Source organism: Acipenser ruthenus, chromosome 19 (assembly GCF_902713425.1).
Source record: "Acipenser ruthenus chromosome 19, fAciRut3.2 maternal haplotype, whole genome shotgun sequence".
Classification (NCBI taxonomy): domain Eukaryota; kingdom Metazoa; phylum Chordata; class Actinopteri; order Acipenseriformes; family Acipenseridae; genus Acipenser; species Acipenser ruthenus.
Window position 1 is genome coordinate 31,830,431 of NC_081207.1, and position 13,345 is coordinate 31,843,775.

The following is a 13,345-nucleotide window of genomic DNA, read 5'->3' on the forward strand; positions in this document are numbered from 1 at the left end:
GAGGAAAGATTGCTAATGCATTGCAACTCTTATTTAAAGGCGTAGTCAAATCAGTTTGCAACGTAATCATCTGTGTTGTTTGTTTCTAATTGTCTAATGTATTGTGTAAAATAGAGTTCTTTGTTGGAAATAAATTACTGTCAAAGGGCATGGTACACGAAACACAAACTATTTGACATGCTTAAGACACATCTTTACATGCCCAAATATAGCTTAGCCCGGTGCACCATGCTAGCGTTTCAGCAATGGCTGATACTAGTCTGTGTTGTGTATGTAATTGGTGACTGCATTCATTTTTTTGAACATCTCTGTGCTTGTGTCTCCAATGTAATTGGTAATTCATTCATTTCCAGAGCATCTCTGTGCTTGTGTCTCTAATTCAAGCTTGCATTCTTTTTTTTTTTTTTTTTTTTTTAGTCGCCCCTAACTTTGAACTCCGAATTTCAAGGAAACTAAGTTGAATAAATTAACGATTTGGCTAGTGGCTTCTTCAGTAGATTAATACCAGTATGATTGCAGATCTAAAAATACACCCACATACAGTTTTTAATGAGTACACTGAAGAAGGCACTGGCCGAAACATAGTTTACTTGACTTGAGTTGACCTCTCTCTTTTCTTTAATGCTTTCGATTATTTCTCTCTCTCTCTCTCTCTCTCTCTCTCTCTCTCTCTCTCTCTCTCTCTCTCTCTCTCTCTCTCTCTCTCTCTCTCTCTCTCTCTCAGTTCAATTCAATGGTGCTTTATTGGCATGACTTACAATAGCAGGTGTTGCCAAAGCAATTATACAATAATTACATGTATATATACAATGCATCATAAATACAGACACACACACACACACATATATATATATATATATATATATATATATATATATATATATATATATATATACAAACTGATTTATAAAGTACAGTAAAAAAGTGAAAATAGTACTGTTAATGATTAAATAAATAAATAATAATCAAAGAAAATAATTAAAATAAATAATACAGTGGCTACAAGTAATGCATTTCCTCTCCTCCCAAGTTGTGCTCCTCATGCAGAGTGTCACTGCGTGTCCCTTTGGTTGTGGCAGGTGGCTACGAATTGGGCAGCCAGGGGGTCTGTGTGTCTCTCCCCCAGGAGTACAGACAGTTTTTCTGGGTCTGCCATATTTGGAAAAAGTGGATGGGCATTTACTATTTTAATAAAGAATGCTTCCCTTGTTTGGTTGTATTTCTCACAGTGCAGGAGAAAGTGCATCTCTGTCTCAACCTCTCCTGTCTCACAGTGACCACAGGGCCTGTTCTCTCTGGGTAGCCAGGTCTGCCTGTGTCGGCCTTTTTCAATGGCCAGTTTGTGGTCACTGAGCCGGTACTTGGTCAGGATCTGTCTCTGCTTTGTATTTCTGACAGTGGAGAGATACTCAATGTCCCAATGTTTCAGATAGGAGTTTTTGGTTTGTTTTATAATTTGGTTTACCCTGATTGGGGGCTGGTAAGCAGTGTTGACCTGAAGCTGGTTTGTGTTAGCATTAGTGGGGGTCAGTGCAGTGAGCTTCAAGGCCAGCAGACTTAGGGGACTCTTTTCAGGGCTGAGCTCTTGGGTTTGGGTTGGTACGGCACCAGAAAAGCTTCCCGGCTCCAAGGCTTTTGCAAAACTACTCCCAGAGCCTTGGCCCTGCACTCCCCTGAGTGTGCATCTTCAGTGCAGGCTGGACCGGAGAGGGGAGAAGGGAAGTCAAGGAAACCTGCTCCTTGAATTAGTCAAAAATTCACCCTCAGATGCAAAAAAAAAAAAATCAACTGTTAAACATCTATTTCCTTATCCCTTGATTCAAATGTCCCAGGATCGATGATTTTAACTGATAATGTATTTCTAAAGCCAGATATAAACTGCAGTAAATACATTAGAAAGTGCTTTGTTAATACTTAAAATCCATTTGATCATATACTGTGGGGTGTTGGAACCTGCACTGAACAAAGCGTCCCGTATATTGCAGAAGCCTAATTAATAAGTCATCCCTGTCTAATGTAATCAACAGTAATAGCTCTAGAACAGAGCGCACAAACTTCAAGGGACCGCTTTAGGGGGTTAGCAGGATTATTTACTGGGTTGGCTGTTCCAGCTGCCAACCCCCTGGCAGGTGTGGAAGCAAGAGGGGGTCTTTGAAATGCACTGACCCTTCTGGAGAGCATAGTATTATTATTATTATTATTATTATTATTATTATTATTATTATTATTATTATTATTATTATCTATTTCTTAGCAGACGCCCTTATCCAGGATGACTTACAATTGTTACAAGATATCACATTATTTTTACATACAGTTACCCATTTATACAGTTGGGTTTTTACTGGAGCAATCTAGGTAAAGTACCTTGCTCAAGGGTACAGCAGCAGGGATTGAACCCACAACCCTCCGGTCAAGAGTCCAGAGCCCTAACCACTACTCCACACTCTTACATTCACAGTGAATCTTCTGTGAAGGTTAGTGAGAATCAATACAAGCAATCTTTCAATTTATGAATCACCCTGCAGTGATCAAATCCTCCACAAGTTAAAGAAACTGCAGTGAGAGGGGCTCCCCCTGGTGGGTGTCTTGGTAAAACGCTACCATAGTTATTCCTCATATTATGGTTTAATGGAAACTTTGTATTTATTTATTTATTTATTTATTTATTTATTTATTTATTTATTTATGTATGTATGTATGTATGTATGTATGTATGTATTTATGTATTTATTTTGTGTGGGTTTTGTGGGTTTGAGATTCTGGTTGATTTTTTATATGATTGTGTGCCAATAGGTGAAGCTTGTGTACAATGCTATACACAATATGTAAAACATTGCTTTTTGAGTTTATGGTGCCTTCATGCTGTAGAGACAGATTTATTAATACTAATTAATATTAATTAATTATCTATGTTATCACTTTTTTATATACATTTTTGTAATTTTTGATAAAAAAAACTGGGAGGCCAGCCTTAAATATGGGACACTGAGCAGTATTTAAAATGTTACTGAACAGAAACACTCCTTAAGACGTTTCCAGTCTTGAGACACCTTGTTTAACACAGTGCAATGTCAATGAGTCTTGTAAAAGCACAATTAAAGCCTACTCGTTTTCTGCTGATGAACTCTTTGCCCCCATCTAGTGGCAACATAAAAGAATGCACCAAGAACTCAAGCTTGCACTTACGGGTGCTTCCCGAAGTACTACGGCAAGCAGGAAGTAACGACGCCGTCGGTTATAGGTGCATTGTTTCAGCTGTTTGAAAATGTCTAAAATAAATAAATTAAAAAATTGTGACAGAAGGGGATATACCCTTTAATGTAGAGACAATGGAAAGGACTTTAGAATTCTCATTAGAATTTTCATCGGCTGACAAAACCAGCGTTCCTTGGGTGGGCTATCAGGCCTGGTGTGAATGCCTGCAGGGTACATGACCATGGAAACTCCCATGTGTTTGCATAGCCCTCTTCATCTTTTGTTTACAGTGCTTAACCTAAACATGAATGCACTGTTTATATACATTAGTCATCTTGGTTTCTGTGGCGACAGGCCCTCAAAGGTGAAACGCATACAGATAAACATTACTGCTGTTGGGACTTGCTCATCCGTGAATCTGGCGACCTGCAATCTGCAGACAAACAAATGAAGATGCAATAAAACTGGAGCTATTATGAAGAAGCAGACCAGCACATTCAAACACTGTGTATTGCACTGATATAGCAGGCAGAAGTTAGTATAATACAGATAGCACTCATACACAAACAGATACTGTGCTACAATATCACAGAGCTTAATTGAGCCATGAATAGACAGAACATAAAGTGTTATAGAGAGACACATTGCAAACAACATTGAGTTCCTATATAGGATCATTTCCCGTGGTTGATTCTAGTTCACCATGCTTTAACCATACTTACATCTCACTTGCCTGGTACACTGTCAGTGCTGTGATTGACGACTGCACAAGTCACTACAAACAAGACAAACTGTAGTTCTCCCACAAAATGGTATATGTTTACAACTTTAGATAACCCAATTTGTTGCTCATCAGTAACAAGTCACATAGTTGTTAACAGTTTAAAGAAAAGAAAATAGTTTCTAAGCTTCTTCAGATAAAGAATCCTTGTTATTTTTAGAAATACTAAAAGAACTTAGGCCTAATAAGTTAAACGGCAAATGTTTCAAGTATACATTGATAACAGTGAAAAAGACTTCTAGTAGAAACGTTTATCATTTAACTTTTTAAGTTTCTTGGTAGTGTTTCTAAATGTAGCATGATTGAGAGTACATTGGTTATGGGTGTTTTTTATTACTTGTGAAATCATTGTAGTTTCACTTTCAGAAGGTGAAGACTTTCTTCAGGGCTTGTTTGATTGCGTTGCCAGGAAAGCAGCAGGCTATCATGGGAGTATTTGCTCATGACCGCGTTTCACACAGCACACAGTATCTGGCCTGCCAAGCAGCACACAAATACAAGAAGCAACTTGCCTGGGTGTGCTTCCTTTCTTTAGTATTTCCAGGTGCTTTTGAGCCCTGGGGTTTCCCTGAACCATTTCTGTTAATTCCTCTTTCTTTCTTTCTTTCTTTCTTTCTTTCTTTCTTTCTTTCTTTCTTTCTTTCAGTAGAGGACTTGCTTCCCATGATCCACTGTATGCTTCTGATTTACAAGGAATTTCCTGAGAGATGATGTAGTGGACTTCATCACAGTGCACGTAATAGAACAATGTTCATCAGCATTCACATTGCAGACGGATTTCAATACAGCTTTTTTTAAATATTGAATGCAAGTAGGGGCAAGCCTTGTGTAGAAATCTATACAGCTAATAAAGTTATCAACCCCTCCTTGTCATTATCTGCATTGCATTCATCATGGTGACCAGGTTTCTGTACAATGCTTTATTACTAATAATTATATAACATGTGATTAACCGTGATTGTACGACGCTATGCTGTGCTCTGCATATCGCAGAACTTTACCTCTCAATTATATGAACTCTCTATCCCTGATGTTGTGTTGCTTGGTGTGACTGCTGGAAACAGGTAGATCAACCTGCAATTACATCAGCTGCAAGCTGCAAACATGCCTTGGGCCATCCTTAAGCATGGGCCTTGCTAGTCATAGCTGTTTCCTAGCAGCTTTGTGTTAAATACTCAATAGCAATCTCCTTAATTACAGCATACACCTCATTTTCAACATCAAGAACCACGTTTCCAGGTGAGTGAAGGGCGTGCTTTCTCCATTGCTAAGTTTGCACCACCTGCTCTTTGCCAATGGAAAAAGGGGAACTCAAACTTGCCATGTTGAAAGATTAGCAAGAAACAGCTCAGGTGCATTAAGCATGTTGCTTTCCCGTTGCTGGAAAGTGCTTTATGAATCAGGCCTGATTACCAAAGCAGACTGAGAGCCAGGGAGAGATTGGACCTCATTTATGAACTATCAGAATTCAATGCTGAAATACAGCCCCTGCATTATTACACAGCTCTACGGTGATATCCAACCAAACACAGGGGATCAGTACACATGTGTTTGAAATGAAGTTCTGGAATTCTGATTGAGTAGCTCCATAAAACAGGGAATGAACACGGATTACACATCTGCTGATTGAACCCACTCGTTAAAGATGTTATATCACTGAAGGCCTTAGAGCAGATTTCTCTTTGATCTGTGCTTGTTTATACAACAGAGACATTAAACTAATGGGCAAAGTGCAGCTGGCTGGGAAAGTGGCAACACATGTAGCTAGCAGTAACATTTCGCATCAGCATTAGTGAAGGGCTCTCAAAGTGCTTTCTAGAAGGTTACTTAAAGTGACTTGGGGTCTGCGGTGGCAGCCCTGGGCAAATAAAGGCATTTCATATATTATTGAAAGAATTTTACAGTATGAACTAGATCAGTACATCAGTAAATGCAGAGCAGAGAAGCAACCACTGTACTGGTCGTCGACCAAGACATTTCTTAAATGTGATCTTTTATTTTTCATTGTAAACACGCAGCAGCTTGTTCAGCCATGCTGAGATCTGCATGAGTCTTGGGTGTGCTGTGCGTCAACAACCTAGGAAGTAAGGCATGTGAGTCAACGTCAGCAGTATGATGATTATTCAAGAAAGCCTGCATATGAGGCGTGTGGTAGGCCTTTGCTTTGGTTGTTATGACGAACATCATTAACAAGCACTTCCTTGCAGGCCTTATCACCTGTAAACATTGCTGTTTGTTCAACCTCTGCTTTTTAAATTACCAATGAGATTGTGATATGATAAAGTCACCATGACATGTCAAATATTAACTTGAAACCAAAGTGGCCAACAAGCTATTAAGGCTATAATATTGTTTTAAAACAGTTACATGGTTAAACCATTTAATTCATTACTACTTCTGTCAGTATATAAACAAAATAACTGATGGTTTCATTTTTGCAAAAGCTGAACTAATGAACTTAGCTATAGGCCTAGCTATGATAATTAGTTGCTGTGGCTACTTAGCTCCTGGCAAAGAACGTCTGTTTACCGGTAACCATGCCTCAACGCATTAAAAAGTTAAAACTAAACTGAGAATTCTTATTGCTTAGCAAATGAGAAACACAATAGGTCAGAGCAAAGATGCTAATGCACTTTGAAACTTAAAACTTTGTTTTTAAAGCTTGCAGCCTTGCAAATCCTCTGCTGCTATTTTGCCAGTGGGCTTGAGCTTGCCTGGCACCTAGTTAGTTGTCATAGAAACCTTGGACTCTCCTCTACAAACAGTACAGGAGTGGAGCTATTTAGCCAAATTGAAGCCAGCGGAGCTCATACACTTCCAGGACCAGGTTCTGATCACATCTTCTGCTAGAAGACCTTGCAAGGCTCGTTCCAGCAAGACAAAGACACCAGGATGGGTTGCAATACCAGCAAAACCACAGCAGTGGATGCTTCAAAAAAACCAGGAGAGACACCAGAGGGAGAAAACACCAGCGAGGAACATGACACTGAGATAGTGACCAGCCAGCAGGACGAGGCAGTGGCGGAAAACACAGCAGACGGGACAAGCTGAGCCTTCTCCTTTTCATCTCCACACCGCTCCTGAAGTAATTCTTAACATTTCTCTCTTTTTTTTTATATATATATAACCCATATTATTGATTTGTTTCACCTTTGTTTAAAATTCTTCAGAACGCCACATTTTATACTGACTCTTTTTTCTTCTTCTTCTTCTTCTTCTTTTTTTTTTTTTATAGTTCCAGATCATTCAAACAACCAATTACCTGGAATAAACAAGACAAACTAACTAACAAACTGACAACTTCAGCAGCAGCAAATCATTGGCCCTACGGGGAAGTCCATAAGGAATACACCTTCAACATGGGCAACAGGAGCTGTCGAAGTGGGCTTTCTTTCCCAGCCGCTGATGGCTGGACTTTCTTGTATGTTGTTTTGCTAGTTGTAAGTTGTTTTGAACCCCATGGAAGTAACAAAGAAAAAAATAAGCAAAAAAACACAAAACCCCTAATAAAAACAACAATGGCAGTTTAAAGTACAATGTGTTATAGTTACATAAAAAAAAATTAAAAAAAAAATAAAAAATTGTGTGGCTTAAACTGTTCTTTTTGCTTGAAAAACGACCCCCAAGTTGCTTGGTGTCTCATGGCATATAGACTTATGAGAGTATTAAAAGCAGAAATCCCATTTGTGATATTTGATGAATACTGAATGTTTCGTATAATCTAACTGAGTAACTGAGTCAAATGAAATATTTAAGCACATGTTCCAGGGGCTTTATATATATATAGGATGTATATAAGATTCATACAATTTGTATTTATTCATATTAAATTAACTTGTATCATGACTTGTCAATGATGGCAATGCTATGCAAACATTATGTAATTTATCGATTAAACAAAAGATTGTGTAAGAGTCAAAAATCAACCACTTCTCGACTTTCTGGAATTGTTTTTGTATAAACTGTTATTTGTTTCAGGCCTTTTGTTTTTCAGTTTTTTGTTAGAGCTATTGCAAGGATCTGGAGATAGGGCATATTATTATTTGGTGTAGTTTTCCAATTTTGTTTGAAATAAAGTCTATTTGGTCTACTTATTCTTGTTCAAAGTCATTAAGAAAGCTACTTAAATGTAATATTTCAGTATGGGGCAAATTCCTGTTTCTTAGCAGGGAAACCACTTCAGCTTTAGCAATGTAACTGGCGGCTATGGGTTCAGTTATAAAAAAGGTGGTCACTTCTGATTGCACTTGTAGGACCTGTGTTAAATCCTTACCCCCTTCGCTTTCCTCAATAGCTGCAGCCCTGATAACAGTTTCACAGCAAAGAGTAATAAAGAGCAGTGAACGCATGTTAAAGCATAGCGAGGTGTGGTAAAGCATACTAATAAACATGGCACATCAGGGCAAACTGTGGTAAATGCATAGCGTAACTCTGAGAAAAGGGTGGGAAAGCTTCAAAAATACCATGGTAAGCATTTGTAAAGGAGTTCTCAATGAGAAAATTCAATCTGCGGTGTGCTGCATTTGACCCCAGGGTTGGTTGTGCTTCAGTAGTTGCTCAGTGATTCACTGCAGTTCAGGGGTTGCAAACTATCTGAGGTTCCAGGGAATGAAAGGCGCTATACATATAATAGCAATAACACCCCTCATTCATGTACATATAATAGCAATAACACCCAATAACACACCTGGATTTACCAGCATTTTAGAGACCAGTTTGGCAGAGTCTGGTCAGGTTTATCACCCTGTTATCATTCATCTCTCCAGTCATTGCTTTATTATTGTTATACTTTTATAGACCAACAACTAATTAATTACCATTTTAACTGTTTTTTTGTTTTTACTTGGCTTTACTTCTAAATCAACTCTACCTGGAATAATGTAAAAACAAAGCATTATTATTTAATTACAATTATTGTGACATAAATGACCAGGGAGCAATTGCAACAAGCAAGCCAGCAGAGGGCGCTCAGGGAGCATGTTTAGGTAGAGACAGACAGACATTTCAATAATCAATCTGCAAAAATGTAATGTTTACATTCAATTGAACCTAATGTGTGTCTCCAGTATCAACACACACACACACACACACACACACACACACACACACACACACACACACACACACACACACACACACTTAGTGGAATGTTGTAACAAAATCTCGGAATCCACAGAGGACTTGGCAGTGTTCAAAGCAAGATATCTGCAGACATAGGAAATTAGATAATGGTAACTGTAATTCAAATATGTTATGGGCTTTCATTCCTTGGGGAGTTGCAACCTCTCTCTCTCTCTCTCTCTCTCTCTCTCTCTCTCTCTCTCTCTCTCTCTCTCTCTCTCTCTCTCTCTCTCTCTCTCTCTCTCTCTCTCTCTCTCTCTCTCAATGAGAATCTTAATGACCGAAATTCATATTGGGTTTAATAATACAGCAGATTGTTTACGTGATAACTGATATTGCCTGTTGTCTTGGTAACAAGAGTATTCTAGAATCGTGGCATAATGGCTGATATTAAACACGGGAGAGGACGAGGACGAAACACACTGCTTGTTCTGTCTTTAAAACCTGGGTTTGAGCACCATGGTGTGGCAGTTTAGTGAAACTTTGCTGCATAATTCTTAATTACGCACCTCCCTCCCAACCCTGTAGCCTATATTTTTATAATGCAAACATATTCTCAAAGACATAGCTTTAACATTCATACATGTAGAAATCTAAACCCACAGCCCACATCCATACCTTCAGTGATAATTATTACATCATAAGAATAGTACAATAACAAACATGACAACATGTTTTCAGAGTCGCTGTAGTAAGCCGACAGTAATACATATCCTAGATCTGTTTTTGTAATGTATTTAGAAATGTAGCCTCTATTTTTAAAAGCACTTTTAAAACCATTGCTGTTACTGTTATAATAAAGCAAAACAGACAGTCGTGACTTACCTCTAAACAAACTGTATAGCCTTATTGATTCATATTCTAATCCTATTTCATTAATGGTTAAGCATAGGCTACCATTCATAAACATCTTAAAGGTTTTCACAAGACATAAATGTTTTGATAGGTTTAACCAGGTGTCATTCTACATGGCCTAAAACAGTTCAGAATACCACCAGGAAATGACATCAGCAGTCGACTCATCTGATTGGTTATTTAGACCAGTCCAAAGAAAGGGTGGAAAGTTAACATGAAAAAGTAGCTATTACCTGAAACATTTCAAGTGGATGATGTTATACTGTGGATGCGTTTTACAAAAGATAAAGATGAGCGGACAGGTCATATTTCATTAAACAGAGGACAGGGGAGTATTTATTATTCTGTAACCCCCTTCAAACTCTGAGAAGAGCTCAGGAACTGCAGTTTTAAAGACACACGCTTCATTTTAGGCAAAAAAAAAAAGGGAAAATGCAGTGAATACTGTGCTTCTCTAGGGTCTGAAAAATTCTCTACAAAAAAAAGCATTGCATGGATTGGAGATTATTTAACACCTTAATATATGTTACTGTCCTACTGCAATTCAGAGAGAAGTTGTGAGGGGTTTAGTTTTAATTAATCAGTAGTCAGTTGTCTCACTTAGACATTCCTTTGGATTCACTTCAGTAGTGATCATAGCTGGTTGGCTCTTAAATACAATTTCGGAGTTGTTTCTTTTTACTTGTCTTTGTTTGTGTTTGTTGTTTTTCTTTTCCTTTCTTTTAGATTAAATTAGGAAACTGTGACGGTTACCCCAGTTGAGTTTCCTATCCCGGTATTCCTGAGTATTTTGGGATCCGCCTCATTCTTTTGCAATGTATTAACTATGCAATACACAGTCATTAGAGACACTTCATGTAAAGTGTGAGCATGTATTTATTAAAATAGACCCCAATGTGTGAAATGAACAAACAGATCAGTAATTACAGCTACTGGTCCTGGTGACATCACTATAAAAGGAACAGGTTGTCATGTCAGGTGCTATATTCCCCGCTCCTGTGAATTTGTTTATCCTGAGCAGTGAACAAAGGGACGGGGAAGGAAGGGAAATGTATTTTAAATGTCAGTCATGTGGAAAGGTGACCTTAAAATGTCATATTTTGTATTGTAAACATAAAGTGGATTCTGTAAAATACCAAATGTTAGATATGAAAGTGAATATATATTAAAGCATTAGCACATTTAGTTAAACTCTGTAAACAGCCTGTCTGCAGCAGGGAACTTGCGCTGTCTCCTTCAATCCACAGCTCTACACTGTCGAGATTAAATAGACAGTGGGGTTTATCAGTGCTAGCAGAGAGATGTATTTGAATAGATTTATTTCGCTGCAGTTGTGGGAAACAGGTTTGTCTGTTTTAATAAGCCATCAGTTGAAATGTTACAGCCTAATGGCATTCAAAATGGTTTAGGTTTGCGTGTCAGTGTGTTTTTGCCCTTGTGTTGTATCATTACACACATCAGACGACAGATCAGCCTGCAATCAATAAGCTAGATGCTAAGGCCCGATATATAAAGAACAAGCATGATGGCCATGAATACAGGTTTTACTGTAAAGTATCCATGACTTTCATCATAGGCGGGGTTACAGGGTTATATATATTGTAAACCAGGCTTCACTCTCCACTGTTTGTTTGCCCCTTTAAAATCAGACCCAAGACTTGAATTTTCGCACTTAGCGCTATTTTTAATAAAAACGAAAACAAAACTGTTTACCTGTTACAACAGACACCAAACAGACAAAACTAAAAGTTTTTAAACAAATAACAAAAAGCCTACACAGAGTACCTTTAACTACAGTTGAGCACTCTATCAATCTGGCTCCTTCACAGACTGGCTGCTTCCTTTAAATACCCTGCACCTGGCTCTAATTTACAATGGTAGCCAGGTGCAGGTGATAATTAAACAATAAATAATAATTAAACAGTAAAACAATAAAACCAATACAAGTTTTTGGCAGGGAGGATATTAACACCCTCCCTGCTGTGTTACTATATATATATAGTAACACAGCAGGGAGGGGGTTAGAAGCAAGTGAGAGAAACAATAAATAATATAGCGTTAACTTTAGGGCTGCTTCGAAATATATAGATTCATATGAATACAAATATATACATATACATCATAATACAATCTAATAGTTATAGTACACTAGATTTGTGTTAGATTTGGATTAGACAGATAGATAGATAGATAGATAGATAGATAGATAGATAGATAGATAGATAGATAGATAAAATGTTTGTGCAACAATCTGCAGAGGATTTAAACCAGTAATTGCAGATACTGTCTACAGTACAGCATGTTCAAATTGTAAGCCTTCAGGTCTCTGTACAAGTAATTAGAAGAGCAATTAATGTACTACAGCATGCTTCTGAAAGTGTACAACAATCAGTGGGACCAGAAGATGCTGTTTGTTTACTTGCAAATCATTTGTTATCTTTTAAACAGCACTCCAGGGTCTTGTGTAAATAATGCATGCTGGAGTCTCAAACTGAACAAGAACACTTTACAGGTTCATAACATCTGTGCTCAATAGCCAGCTTAAGAATATTAAAACACCTCAGCTCGATAACCTTTTTAATTACGGAGTTTTATTGATGGAAACTGTAAGCGCAGCAGTGGAAAGTGGATGCCTGCCCATTCGCTTCCACAAGAGGTGAACCATCAATTGTTTAATTTTCCAGCGAATCGACTTGTCTGATTTCCCTCTGGTGCTTATCATGGGGGAATGCAAGGCATTGAAATATATGCCACCACTCAGACAACACTAAGACAAATAATGTATTTGCAATAGAACTGCAAAGTGTATCACTCTTTTGTTTAAGGATCCATTTCTAATTAATCTGCAAAGTTTAAAGTCTGTGACGATTATTAACAAGGAACTACAGTTAACTGCAATTCACTCTTTATTGAGACAATACTAACATGTTATAATTATGTTATAAAATATAGCAAACTGCCTTTGCCCTGTGATGCGATTTGGGTGACATGCTCTGGCCCATCCTTTTCTGTCTCACAATATCACAAAATAATTTCAGTAGTGAAAAAAACCTAATTCTTCCAGTAGGGTACTCATTTTCATGTAACCATATGGTTATTATAATGGAATAATATTTGTATCTGCAGACAGTGTTTGTTTGGTTTTCAGAAACATTCCAAAAGAAAAAGACCTAAAACACAAATAATAAAATGGGTGGTTGCTGGAGGATGTCCAATGGCTCCCAGCAATTGCTAACATTTTGTTCTGATGTTATGCATTTATTACTTACATAATGAGAGTTCATTTCAATTTAAGTACAAAACCAAAAAAAAAAAAAAAAAAAATGTAGTGTCCACTCTGTTCCTGGAGATAATGAAGGCTTTGTCAGGCAGTATCTATCACTGGTCACT

General features: G+C 37.7%; 1 long non-coding RNA gene across 1 annotated transcript; it reads left to right on the forward strand.

Annotated features, from left to right (window-relative positions):
• Positions 1 to 6,580: 6,580 nt before the first annotated feature.
• LOC117424027 (uncharacterized) lies at positions 6,581 to 8,073 on the forward strand. Its single transcript, XR_004547848.3, has 2 exons — positions 6,581 to 7,064; positions 7,215 to 8,073. It is a non-coding gene; the product is annotated as an uncharacterized LOC117424027 (long non-coding RNA).
• The last annotated feature ends 5,272 nt before the right edge of the window (positions 8,074 to 13,345 follow it).